The sequence below is a fragment of the Ascidiella aspersa genome, chromosome 8 (assembly GCF_963924565.1).
Source record: "Ascidiella aspersa chromosome 8, kaAscAspe10.2, whole genome shotgun sequence".
Taxonomy (NCBI): domain Eukaryota; kingdom Metazoa; phylum Chordata; class Ascidiacea; order Phlebobranchia; family Ascidiidae; genus Ascidiella; species Ascidiella aspersa.
The window spans coordinates 10718782-10731520 of record NC_139454.1 but is presented as its reverse complement, the minus strand read 5'-3'; positions in this window follow the sequence as shown (position 1 = coordinate 10731520).

Below are 12739 nucleotides of genomic sequence, written 5' to 3'. Positions count from 1 at the left end.
TTATAACGCGTACTGAAAAGTACTCAGTGCTGTAAAATCCATTAAGTTAAGCCTAGGTATACCGAAGTGATGTTGGCCTTGAAACTAGTTCGATGTACAAACTATCACTCAATACTTCTGGAAAAGTTGCAATAAGAAATAATTTATATTTCGTATGCGCACAGAGAAAAACTAACGAACGCCACTATGAGCGTTATTGTTTTATTTTTACTTTTTTACCCCTTTAATAGACTTGACTATGTTTGTATCAAGCAATATTTTGACATTAAGAAATCATCGATTTGATATTTCTTAAAATAACGTGTGCAGTCAATAATAATCTATTTTCTTAATGAAAAAACGTAATATTATGTCTCGTGAACGCTCCGAACACGAAAATAAAGGGTACACCAAGCACACAAGTACCCTCCACTTTAGGGTTTAGAAAATAACATTAAATCATTTGGCGGTTGCATAAACCGTTAACCCTTGGTCAAGTAGGCTTAACGTTGTTTGTTAAAAGTATTGACGTTGATTTTTTCATCTGAAATCGTAGTTTAAAAAAAAACAGAAATCACAGTAGATTTGCTTCTGGGTAACGGTAGGCTACTTGGCGAAAGCATGCTACTGCCCCTAGTGGTTTGAACAAAATAATTTACAGGGTCTGAGGAAAGTTTTGCAGCCACGTTTTAACAATCGGATAACTACTTCCGACATTTTCACCTATATATAGGGTTCTGAAAACAAATAGCTTAACATTTCAGAAAAAGAAAGATATTCCACGAACCTTTAGCCACTTTTAAAATATTTTGACTAGTAATATGCTCGAAGTTGTTCTGTGCATGGCGTAAGTAATGGAATGATCCGACCCAAGCGTTTTGTTTTACGCTAGTATAGACACTGATCCGCATTCAGTGTTTTTTGCACAGAAATCGTAAAACACACTGAATTAAACTTTTTTAATGGCTGTTGCTGCCGTGGACTTAACAAAAGTGGCTTGCCCCTCTTACAAGATGACCGTATGAATAAATTTAACCCTAGTAATTCAAATCTATATCCGACGAAATGCCCCGACAAATAAACAAGACCTCGAGTTAAATGTTTAATAAACAAAAATACTCGACCCCAAAAGCTATGTATAGTATACGCTACTCGGATAGAAACTTGGCTTTCACAAAATGGCATATAATGACTATGAGTGACCAATATCGTAGCCATGCGAATACCTAACAAAATAATTTCCTAAATTGCAGAATGGACAGTTCACGCTTTGTATCTCCATAATTCTTGCAGTTCGTGCTGTTTCAAGTTAAACATCGGATAGCGCTATAAACTTACAATACAACTGATCGGACGTATTTACAACAAGCGTTCGTTTTCATGTTTAATTTTGAAAGAAAAAACATTGTTAGCATTACGCCAAGTGTGTTAGGGGCAACAACAAACGCCTATTAATTTTTTTATTGTGAGATTAATCAGACTATTTATTCAAAATACCGCCAAGGGTGGTTTGTCAGCCAAACCCTATATTGGGTCTACCAGAGTGTTATGCGTGCAGTGCGGTTTTCCAATCGTATTCAAGGTCAGCTTACCATGGGATTTTAATATTCGTCGATATATCTCAACGCACCCACGCATAAAGGTTGAGTAGAGCGCTATACAACTTTCAAGGTATAGTAGAGCAGTGTTTCCTAAAATGCGGTGAATAATTCACCCCAGGGTGAATGACATTTTTGCAGGGGTTCCAAAAAAAAGCAACCAAAATGGGGTGAATAAGGGTGAACCGTCAGAAATGGGTGATAGCTTGAGAGCAGCGGATATTTCGGCTGTTCAACCCGTTCAGTGAACATGTGAGAATTTCCAAAAACAAAATCAATTCCAAGTTTTTCATTTTTTAGATTAGAATTGATTGTTTTTTTGTTTTTTTATAAATTTCAATATTTATTATTGTTTGATTCTTTAAACAAGGTTGAATGAAATCTGAAGATAGATGCTAGGGGTGAACAAAACTAAAAAAGTTTAAGAAGCACTGTAGTAGAGCAGCGCACATGTTTTGGTCGTGTCGAAAGTAAGAGGCCTCGACCAGCAGTTGAAGAAAGACGGAGCGCTGACGAGGCGGTCTATCGCAGTTCGTCCGTCATACTCGAAGCAGGTTACAGTTTGGACCCACTTACAGAAGACTATTGTATGCGCTTCGATACAGTACGATGAATAATGCGAAAAATTTCGATCAGTGGATTGTAGGTGGGTCAGGGGTGTAGATGTTTTTACCCCGGTCTTTTTGTAGAACGTATAGCCATGTAGTTATAGTTTAGCACCAGTTGTGTCAAGTTGCATTTCGGTTGGCTTCGCAACCGTTGTGCCTAACTAACTTAACTACCACCAGGAATACAAATATACAACAACTGTTTTAAACTTTATTCTAAAGTTGAAATAGAGCACTACAAACCCATGAAATAATATTGTGAAAGTGTTATTGGCATTTTGTGATTGTTTAAATTAATCTTGGCTGCTGTTTTGAAAAGTAAATAAAAAAGGACACGGCACATTTATCAGGTTATATGTTTCGAATATGATATTAGAAGCGCTTAATGTTCTTTAATCCTATTGCAAAGGGGTGGAATTTTCAGGTTTTTGACCGGCTTAAAATATTTTAGAAAGACCGTAAAACCACAAAATTGTGAGGCAACGAAATGTATTACGCCAATTTTGGGCTGTTTCGGAACGTTTATACATGCTATTTTTCTCTGTGCTAGTGATGTTTTTGATTTGGTCTATTTTCAATCGACATATATTTTGTTAGTGTGCCGCCGAATTGTTTTAACTTTCAATATGTGTGCCGTAAGTGGAAAAAAAGGATGCGGAGCACTGGTCAGTATTAATGTCCTTTTGAAAAAAGTGTTTTCTATTTTGCTTGACATTGTGTGCTCTTCATTTCAGCAGTTTAGTTGAAGGTTGTAACTTTCGTCTGTACCTTACACAGAGCTTAGAATGCTTTTCATTTGATCATTTGTTGATTTTGTATATACAAAGGGCAGAGACTGCGATTTGTCGAGGTCTTAAATTGAGTTAATGCGTTTGCACGTAACTTTACGACCTATACATGGTAGTTATAGTGGACCCTAATGGCCACACGTGTATTTACGATATCCTATTTGTATAGCTCGGCCAATTATTAAGCTAGAGCGTTTATCCTTTTTAATAAGATAACAACACCTATTTTTTTTTTCAGAATAAATTTCTTTCGCTAATTGTAAACTTATAATATAGTTCATGACAAAACGTGTGTTTATACGGAATTAGTGAGGACAAGCACGCTAACTTAAGTATGATGAAAAAACATGTTCAATTAAGAAAGCGATGTGATTTGGTTGTGGTTTAAACCTGGTGTCTCGTATTTAAAACAAATTGTTTATTAAAAGTTAAACTTTCAAGTTAAAGTATAAAATATACGCGACACATGTAAAAGAACGTATTTAACAAACATAAAACTTGTTTACGTGCACTTGCTGGGTAATGACATCGCGTAGAAAGACATAATCGCAATGAAGCCGGTTTGCCAGCCGCAAGCTACGTGAGAAACGGGTAGTTTCCAACAAATTTCCCCAGTTGTCTGCTTTGGCTTTTCCGATACGCACCAAATACTGTTGTGAAAAGTTCGTTTTCGTCGAACCATGTCCAACAATACACTCCGTTAAATTGTGCGTTTCGGAGAACTCTATATTGCGTTCCTAAATCGTCTATAACATATTATTACAGAAAGTAACTATTTAGTAAACGACGTCAACCCGCCGGTGTATTATTTTGTTGCTAAATCGCCCAAAAAATAGTGAGGTTGTGTAAAAGTTTGAATGTTTTTACCAAAAAAGCTCACGATTGACTGCTATAAGAAAGGTTGTTTTGCAAAAATAAGTTATATTTAATGCTTTATTTTCCATTTGATAACTGATATCGTGCTGTGTTAAAGTTTGGTTAAAGTAATTACAGTTTCAGCAGAGTCAGTAATTTGCACCCTATAAAATTATTATTATCAACGTCAGATTGGGCCGAAGTCGCGAAAGAGATGAGATCAAATGTTTTAGTGTTGCCAAACAAAATGTAATTTAATTCGACCTGTAATTTGAAGTATATTTAGACTGATATATATGCATGAGGTAGATCAGTACTCTTCAGTTCATGTGCATGCACGGTGAAACTAAGGATGTACCAAAACATGTATGAGGCCACGGGGTGCACTTTTTACGAAAGGGTACCTAAGAGTACATAACAAATTTATAACACTAAGCCTGTTTATATGCACCTTTCGCGGGCAGATTAGATTAAGGTTTAATCCGGATTGAAAAGTACCAGCGTTGTAATTACATAGCGCGAAGTTCAAGCCAGCTTGAGTGTACAAACTTCACTGATATGCATTTTCAAGTAATATTTCAGTAAACTTATGACGCACAACCGATTTTTCGGTTTAGGCTACTCCTTGCGGTAGCAATCTATTGCTGCTTGTTCGTTTTTATTAACCTAAAATTGATAAAAAAAACAAGAATTACTTGAGTTAGGTTTGCCGATTAAGTACGTTTTTGACTGTATAGTACTTCAGTTTACCTGGCACACAGAATGTAAGTGCAGGAAATTTAAGCTTATGTGTGCTGGTGAACGCTATATATAAGGCAGAGTGGACAAAAGAAGGTGATAAGATGTACCAAACATGACTAATGAAAACTGTATTTGGCGCTGGCATAGAATAATGATCTTCGATTTTGTGGATTCTAGACCAGCGCTGTGTATGTATTATTCTTTTCTTACGAGTGTATGTATTATTCTTTTCTTATGCGCTAAACTTGTTGTTTTGTTTACCGTTAGCCGTTCGTGTTACATCATAATGACCCAAAAGTAGCGTGATGTTTACTGCGTTAAAGCAGGTCATTCTACATTAAACGACTAAGGCCGTCCGCGAAACGAACAGATTAAGCGGCGAACGAATTGAAAACCTCTCCTTTTGACCGATTAAGAAACAAGAGAACTTAATTCATTCCAGCGCCAAAACGAGAGAGAATGAATTAACGAAATAGATTCGAATCCGGCTTAAACTTGCATATAAACAGGCTTACTGATGGTCAAATTGGTGCTTAATATTTAACTGAATTTGAACCTTTGAGGCCAGGTTTGATTAAACCCTGGCCATATTTGATTATGATTTGACAAAATTCAGGTTTAACTACTAAATAAACCTTTTAACGTTTTCGTAGCGGCCCGCCAATAATACGCAGATAATTTTTCGCCCGCGAAGACGGCAACCTTCTTGGACCATACAGGTTCAGACAGTGTAACTTCATTGTGAGCTCTTAACTTGTTTTATAACAGCTCACCCGTGGTCGCCTGTATTTTGACTTGGGCTACAGTGGCGAAAAACAACAGTAATATTATAAATGCTGCCTTTTCTTGGACGATTTAATCGAGGGCATATTATAAAAGAACTCGAGGGGATATATTTTGTCCTCTGACAAGTGGTATGCTCTTCACTCACCTTGTTTCAAGTGAGAAAACCTGAGCCGACTTCCCAGTCCTGTGGGAGCAAGGTGATTTGTGATTTTAGCGGGTCTCTTAACCTCTCGCGGCTTGAAGGCCGTTCCAAACCAGGACGCCTTATTTGTCAGTTGTAAGCTTGCGTTGCGGCGTCAACACGCCCGCCCTTTTCACAGTGAAGTCGGTTGTAAATAGACGACAGGCAGAATTGAGCGTTATTTATCGACGCCAATTACGGCTTTCCCGGTTATTGATTGTGCACGCTTTTGTGCTGTACCAAAATTGCGATCGAGTCACTTCGGGTTAAAAATCGTGTTAAAGGTAACAAGGTTCCGATATTTCATCGTACGCACGATCGATGTGCTGTTTTTAAAATATAAGCTGCAGGTGCCAAGGGTTGGATGTGTTACATTTGCTACTGCATATCTTTTTACTCCAAATTATTTTCGGTAACAAGAACTAATTAAAGGGCGCCATGGTATTTAAAAACTCGCCATGCTATTTTTTAAATACCATGGCGCCCTTTAATTAGTTCTTGTGACCGAAAATAATGTGGAGTAAAAAGATTATAAGGCCATGGCAAAAAACTATTTAAATAATTTTTTTAATAGGTTGTATAAAACCGCGCGACCTCCCGGCATGCATAGCGACTTGGTGCATACCTGCATGTCATAGATGCGTTGGTTTCGTTGGTAACCGAGGTATATTATCGTGTCTCGATGATAGCAGCAGTAAGCTTTGTTGTGTAAGTTAAGCCTGAGCCTTTCGTTAACAAATCAAAGCCGAGAAATTAACTTTAAAAAGCATGCATACATTGTAATCAATGTGGACAAGTAGATAATTGAGCACGATTTACCATACATTGTACGTTTTAAGAATGCAGGGGACGACAAGCTGGGGTCGTGAATTTTCAAAACGAAACTCTTTCGCGCACAACGATTGTTTGCGTCAAGTCAATTTCGTACTTTGCCTTGCTAACTCACCAAAGCAAAAAACATAGGCCTTTGTCAACAACGAACGGCGTCAACTTGGAAGGTAATGTAATTACACTCCTGAGTTTCCAAAATTCTTATAGTAATTTTGCTTGGTTTGGTTGAGAACAGGGATATCCGATAATATTGGATTGAAACCGGTACCGCGATTCGAGGGTGGTAAGAGTTCTGTTCCGTTATCAAAGTAATATAGAAACTTTTTGACACCGAGTGTTCTACTGTTAAAGGTAAATTTGTCGCTAGGAACAAATACCTTTAAACGTTTAAGTTAAATCGACTTTGCTTTAATGGGCATATTAATGACGTCATTTGCTATCGGATCGGTTTGAGATACTTGTTGTCCAAAATATCGGGGATCGGTATTTAAATAAAATGTCAAATATCAGATAAACCTGTCGTTGAGTCAGCAGTCATCACACTTTCGATGGAGGCATATTGGTTTATTGATTTTCATAGGTGGGTTTAAATAATATTAATTAAATGTTTGCTCAAATAATTTTATTAGGGTCTGAGTTACAGTTCTGTTGTACCGTATTTTAATAATTTAAAAAAATAGACAAAACTGACGTTGGTGAAAACGTTTAACCAAAATCCAACAAAGTGCTATTTTGCAGATAGGTTTGTTCTCTGCAATTTTTCCGTGACGCATACTTTAAAGTTCATGCTGTTTAGTTTTTTTTTAAGACAATTGGAAATCCGCCGAAGAACTTCAAACAAATATGCGACATCGATTTTAATGCTACGCAGCTAGACACAGCACGTATTACATAAAAAGGGTTGCCCTTCGTAATCCAGTGCATATAGAGAAATTTACATTTTTATTCATGAGGTCCTCAATGGACTTATTCGACTTTATCGGCAGCACCAAATCAAGATTGAAATATTGCCACCCGGATATTTACCATTGACCCATAAAGGAGTGCGTGTTGGTTTTGCCTGCCACAACGATTTACCCAGGTGACGGTCAAACAATCAAAAGCGATTGTCGACTGCGATAAATCAAGGCTGGAAGAAATGAAAGCCTCGCCTTCCTTAGTTGGCCATTGGCGTCTACCTCCATTTAAAAATTGTGCGATATGTATATTGTGTATACGTTTTGTGTGTCTGCCTGTTTGGAGGGAGGGAGGGTATTTACCGAAGTCCAAAGTTAAAATGTGTTTCGTTAGGTCTACCAGTGCTAAAAAGAGCGCCACCCTGCTTTCGGCAGCTAAATAGTAACAAAGTTCCTTGAAACAGCAAGTTATGTATGTTTTTAAACAGGATTGCCGCTGGATTATAGTTTAGTGACGCAAAATTACTTACTTAAACTGTATTAACTCTTTAGTACACTTTTTGGTATTTGTTTCCTGCCGGGGTGTATCACTTTACCCCGATCATTTGATAAGAAAGCAACTTTTATATTTACGGCATTTTTTAAATAGATTTATGGCCTTCAAAGCGCTTATTGAAAATGTAAATATATAGTTCGAGGTTTATTTAAGACAAAATGCAGCACCGTTGTACCGTTTGGTGCATTTCAGCTAATTGTTGACTATATCGATATTCACCTTCTTAACGCAAACGTTTGTAAGGTTTAGCTCACTCTAGTCTAGTTTAATAAACTTTTTAAATGCAAACCCGAATATTTTAAATAAACATTCATTTTAACTTGTATTAAATAAAATTAATTAAAGGTGAGTAAACGAAATATTTAGCGCAAGTATATTGCTGTTGTTAGATGTTACGTGATGAAACATACTAGTCTTTGAGTGGATAGTGTAGACTATTTTGAAATATATATGTTTTTGTCTTATTATACACTACAAGTCTCTGATTCAGTATGCAACCGTTGGAGCGAAAGTTTTTGAACACAGTTGTGGCTAGGTTTTTTAATTCGTCTATTCGTCTATGTTAGACAGGACTTGCTAAACTCCAGCCACATGAACGAGATAAGAACAACATCAACGTCAAAATAAAACACAGTTCCGAATAAGGCGAAAATAAGACTAATACCTAATGGTCGTAGTATAGCGTTATTTTGGCCATTTAGGCCTTATTCGGTTGAATTTAGAACGTATTCCAGCAGATTTAGTCTTCTGCAGACGATTTCGAACATTCTCTACTGGATATTACAGCGTATTTGGCTTGATTGTGTCGCTGGTCTTAATTCTTTGGTTTTATAGATTTTTCTGCTTTAGGTATTGTTGCTTTCTAGGTCTTATTGTGTGTTCCCTTGCTAAAGTTGCTTTTTGGTGTTTGAGTTTATAAGTAAACTGCATGTTGCCACTTTCTGAAGATTTTGCTTATTAAATTTACTTGTAAATTTCTGTAGTTCGTTTTAAAATTAACATACTTTGGCTAGGTTTACACAAAAATCTCGTGGTAGATGTTCAACTCTATATAACTTATCAATAAATGCGAACAAACACATCTTTGCAATAATCCACAATATACATTAGATTAGGCGTACTGAAAACCGTATAATTTTTTTTACTAAATAAGTATCCGTAACCATCAGCCAAATCAGAAGGCCACGTTGATGCCTATAGTTGCGACGACAAAACAGGACCCTGCTATTCATTCGCCGTGGAAAATATAGACATATTCAACGCAATTTCTTATTTTAGTTAATTGTTCTGAAAAGTGTTTTGTTTATAGCGCTTTTCATCGTAAAGTTAAATAAGGAATACAAGTGTGGACGGAAATTAAGTAAATTAGACCACTAGAACTTAAATGTTCGCCGGGAATTACTTCTAACTATAGCATCCTCTTAGGTATTTTTGTTACAATTTTTAAGGGAAATTCGTGATATATCAGGTATCGTCGAGATACAGAGGACGCATGGCGGCTTCATACCGTTATGTGCTTTGTGCAAATACGTAAGCAGTCTGTACGTTTAAAAGTACGAAGACCCATGCGAACAATACAACAGTAAAAGTTGCGACAGGCGCCACGGAACTATATCCACTTCCCTGGTACGTAAGATGTGGAGGGGAGGCAAATATATTAGAAAACGCGAAGTGTCTAGCTTGCACCACGGTTTCACGAGAAACACAGTAAAACCCTTTATGTTTAAATTTCAATTCCCATATTGTGTGCTTTGCCTATAGGCGACGGATCTATTCAACTCGGCCATTCAGCTTGAACATTGTTGCCAAAACAAGTAATTTACATAAAGCAAGTATAGCTTAAGTGGTAAAGGTATTAGGACCTATAAAGAAATGACATTAATAACATAGTAATAAAACCAACGACTATAGTTTTACTTCGGCGATAGGTATGAGGCGATTCGGCGAAGGCTGTTTTTGCATCCTAATTTGGGCACCGTGGTTTGAACGCCGTCTTTTCGATGCCATTGCTTTGGCAGCGGACTGTGTGCCCTTGGATAAGGTCATGGGTGACTAATACGTAGAGTAGAACGTTTGGTTAAAGATATTATTATTCGTAAAGTTAATTATAAAGTGAGGTATGGTGTTTTACGTTAGTTGAAGATCGTTCAAGTCTTGCCATTAGGGGTTTAGGCATTTTTCTATTTGAATCATATCTTGTATTTCTTAGTCCAAATTTAATCCCTATATGGAATATATTGTTTTATATCAACGTTGATGGTATTCTAATTACAGTTTTATTACTGGAGTATCCTGATAGAACTCCAGCAGCGTTCTAAAATATAGGAAGCGGCCATATACGAAAATAATAAATGAACGGGGATATACGAAATAAAAAGTAAAACGGCGATTTACGAAATAATGAGTATAGAATGTCTGATAATATTAGATCGGAGCCGATACTTGATGCCAGGTGATAGTATCGGTACTCGTGCGATGTTTACGTAGTATCGGTGCCGATACTAAATTAATGTGTGAATTTTAGCCATGATTTGCGATCTAGCACAGCTATAGTTTATTCTTTAAAGCCGCGTTTATTCAAAAAAGTAGTTAACTGAAAGTTACTAAATGTTTTGCCTTTTTTTACAGTATCTATTTTTCCTGCTTGAGCGTAGTAATGACGTCATGCGGTATCGGATCAAATCGCGATGCTTTTTGTCCGAAATATCGGATATCGGTATCGGAATAAAATAAAAGTATCGGTCACAACTAATATTGATTTCGTCCCGATGCCGACACCACAGACGTTGCGCCACATTTTTATCGGCTGCGGTATCGCGCTTCGCTGCTATGGCGCACTTTTGCTCGTAAACAGGCCCCAAAGTCGTAAAAGAAACACCGCGTAACGCGTCGTGACGGCATCGAACTGCCGAGCGGCTGTTGACTCGCACAACCTCACGCTTAGACGTTGTAAAAAAGTTTTACGGGTGTCGGGCGCTGAAGCCCAAGGTTCTAGAACAAGGTTTCTTAACCAGTACCCCCCTGGGGTGCGAGAACTGTTCCAAGGGGGTGTGGGAATGCTGAATCAGACACGGAAAATATGTTACTGTAATTTATTTCTTTGCTCAATTAAATGTAAAACTATCTCACATTTTGGAGCATAATGGTTGGAGGTTGGAGTAAGATATAATAAGAATATCAAAGCCCATACAGAAGTAGGTATCATTTTGAACGTTTCGAATAACTCTTTATTCATTTTCAACATCTGAAAAATGAATAAAGAGTTATTCGAAACGTTCAAAATGATACCTACTTCTGTATGGGCTTTGATATTCTTATTATATCTCACATTTGGTATTGTTTTATCAGTTACCTGTATAAAAATTAAATTACAATGGTTTTGTTATTTAAACAATTCTAGAAGTAGGTGCGAGAATTGGTTAGTGGTTTAAAAGGGATGCAGCAAGGAAAAACGTTAAGAACCACTATGGTATAAAGTGATTTTTTAAATCTTGCCGCGTTATTTACTTGGGGTGAGTTGCTTTTGTTGTGTCCTGGTCAGATAGCTGGCTTGCGAGTTTTTCTGTGACCATCCCTATATGGTTTGTCAAAATTAAGTCCACTTATTTCTAAAACCATGCCTGTACATCATAATTTTAAAGCAGGGGGCCGTCTAACTGTGAGGCCTGACCATCGCTATGCAAACTGTAGTTAGCCTTAACAAATTGTCCTACAAACTTTATCAAAATTTTAGTACTTTATCTTCATTAGGAAATATGCCACAGGCCGGATAAATTGACCAGGCGGGCCGGATGTGGCCCACGGACCATATAGTTAAATGACGCCTGCTTTAAAGGGGTCGGCGACGTAATGGTAGTAAATTAGCGTCATAGTAGAAAAAATTTAATTTGCTTGTAAAACAGGGTGGAAAACAATCATTTTTAGTTTTTTTTATGGGTTAAACGTAGTGTTCATGCCTTGCATTAAAACATTACGAAAGAGAAAAGCATTAATTTTTTGTTATTTTTAAGCTGGCTCAACTTGTAGGCGGGTCTAAGGCAAGCGTGTCCCTTAATTTTCATCACTGGGTAAAAAATGGTGCGAACTGTGAAATGCGTTTTATGGCGAGGTTTTTATATCACATACCCACAGTTAAAATTTAAACGAGAGTCTTACCACCATTTTCCATAAACTTTAAATTCCCCCAAGCTAATGACGTATGTGTATTGGCAAGAAGTAGGCAAGCGGTGTTATTGGTTTTAGGGTGTGGAAACATTAACTGTTTATGCAAGGTGGAGCCACAAAATATAGCAGCGCGATCACGACTTCTGTATGAATGCGCAAGTTCACGCTAGGCGGACTTTATTTGCGTTTCAATCACGCTGCCACGTAGTTTTATTTGTATATATAGTTTCCAAAGTTCGATTGTAATAAAATAGAAGTTAAAAACGAAAAACGACGTATTTGTCCTAATCAAAAACTGAACAACAAAGTGGCACTGTTCACAAAATGTAGTTTTAAGTTGACAAGTTTTCACACAACCCCGTGCTTTATCGGGTCACAGTAAGTAACTTAATGAATATAGATAATAGTGTTACAACCAAGTAGCAATCCCGTGCCTGTTTAAATCAGGTCGTTTGAAAACAGAAATTCATTACAGGGTAACACAATTTCGCCCATTGTAATTAAAGCTTCGTACAATAAACGCCCAGTAGTACAGTGTTAAAACCATGGGCGTGGGAACCCACGCAGCAGTCCGACAAACTTGACTGATTACAACTGAGCAGAGAAAACACTTTTTTTAGATCTTAGCATATAGCGTGGTGAATTACCCTTGATAAAACCATGTGCACAAGCCAATCATGCTGTTTTTCAACCGCCTATACAGGCAGGCTATATATTTTTTAGCTTAGCTTATTGACTAATTTATTTCACCCCCTG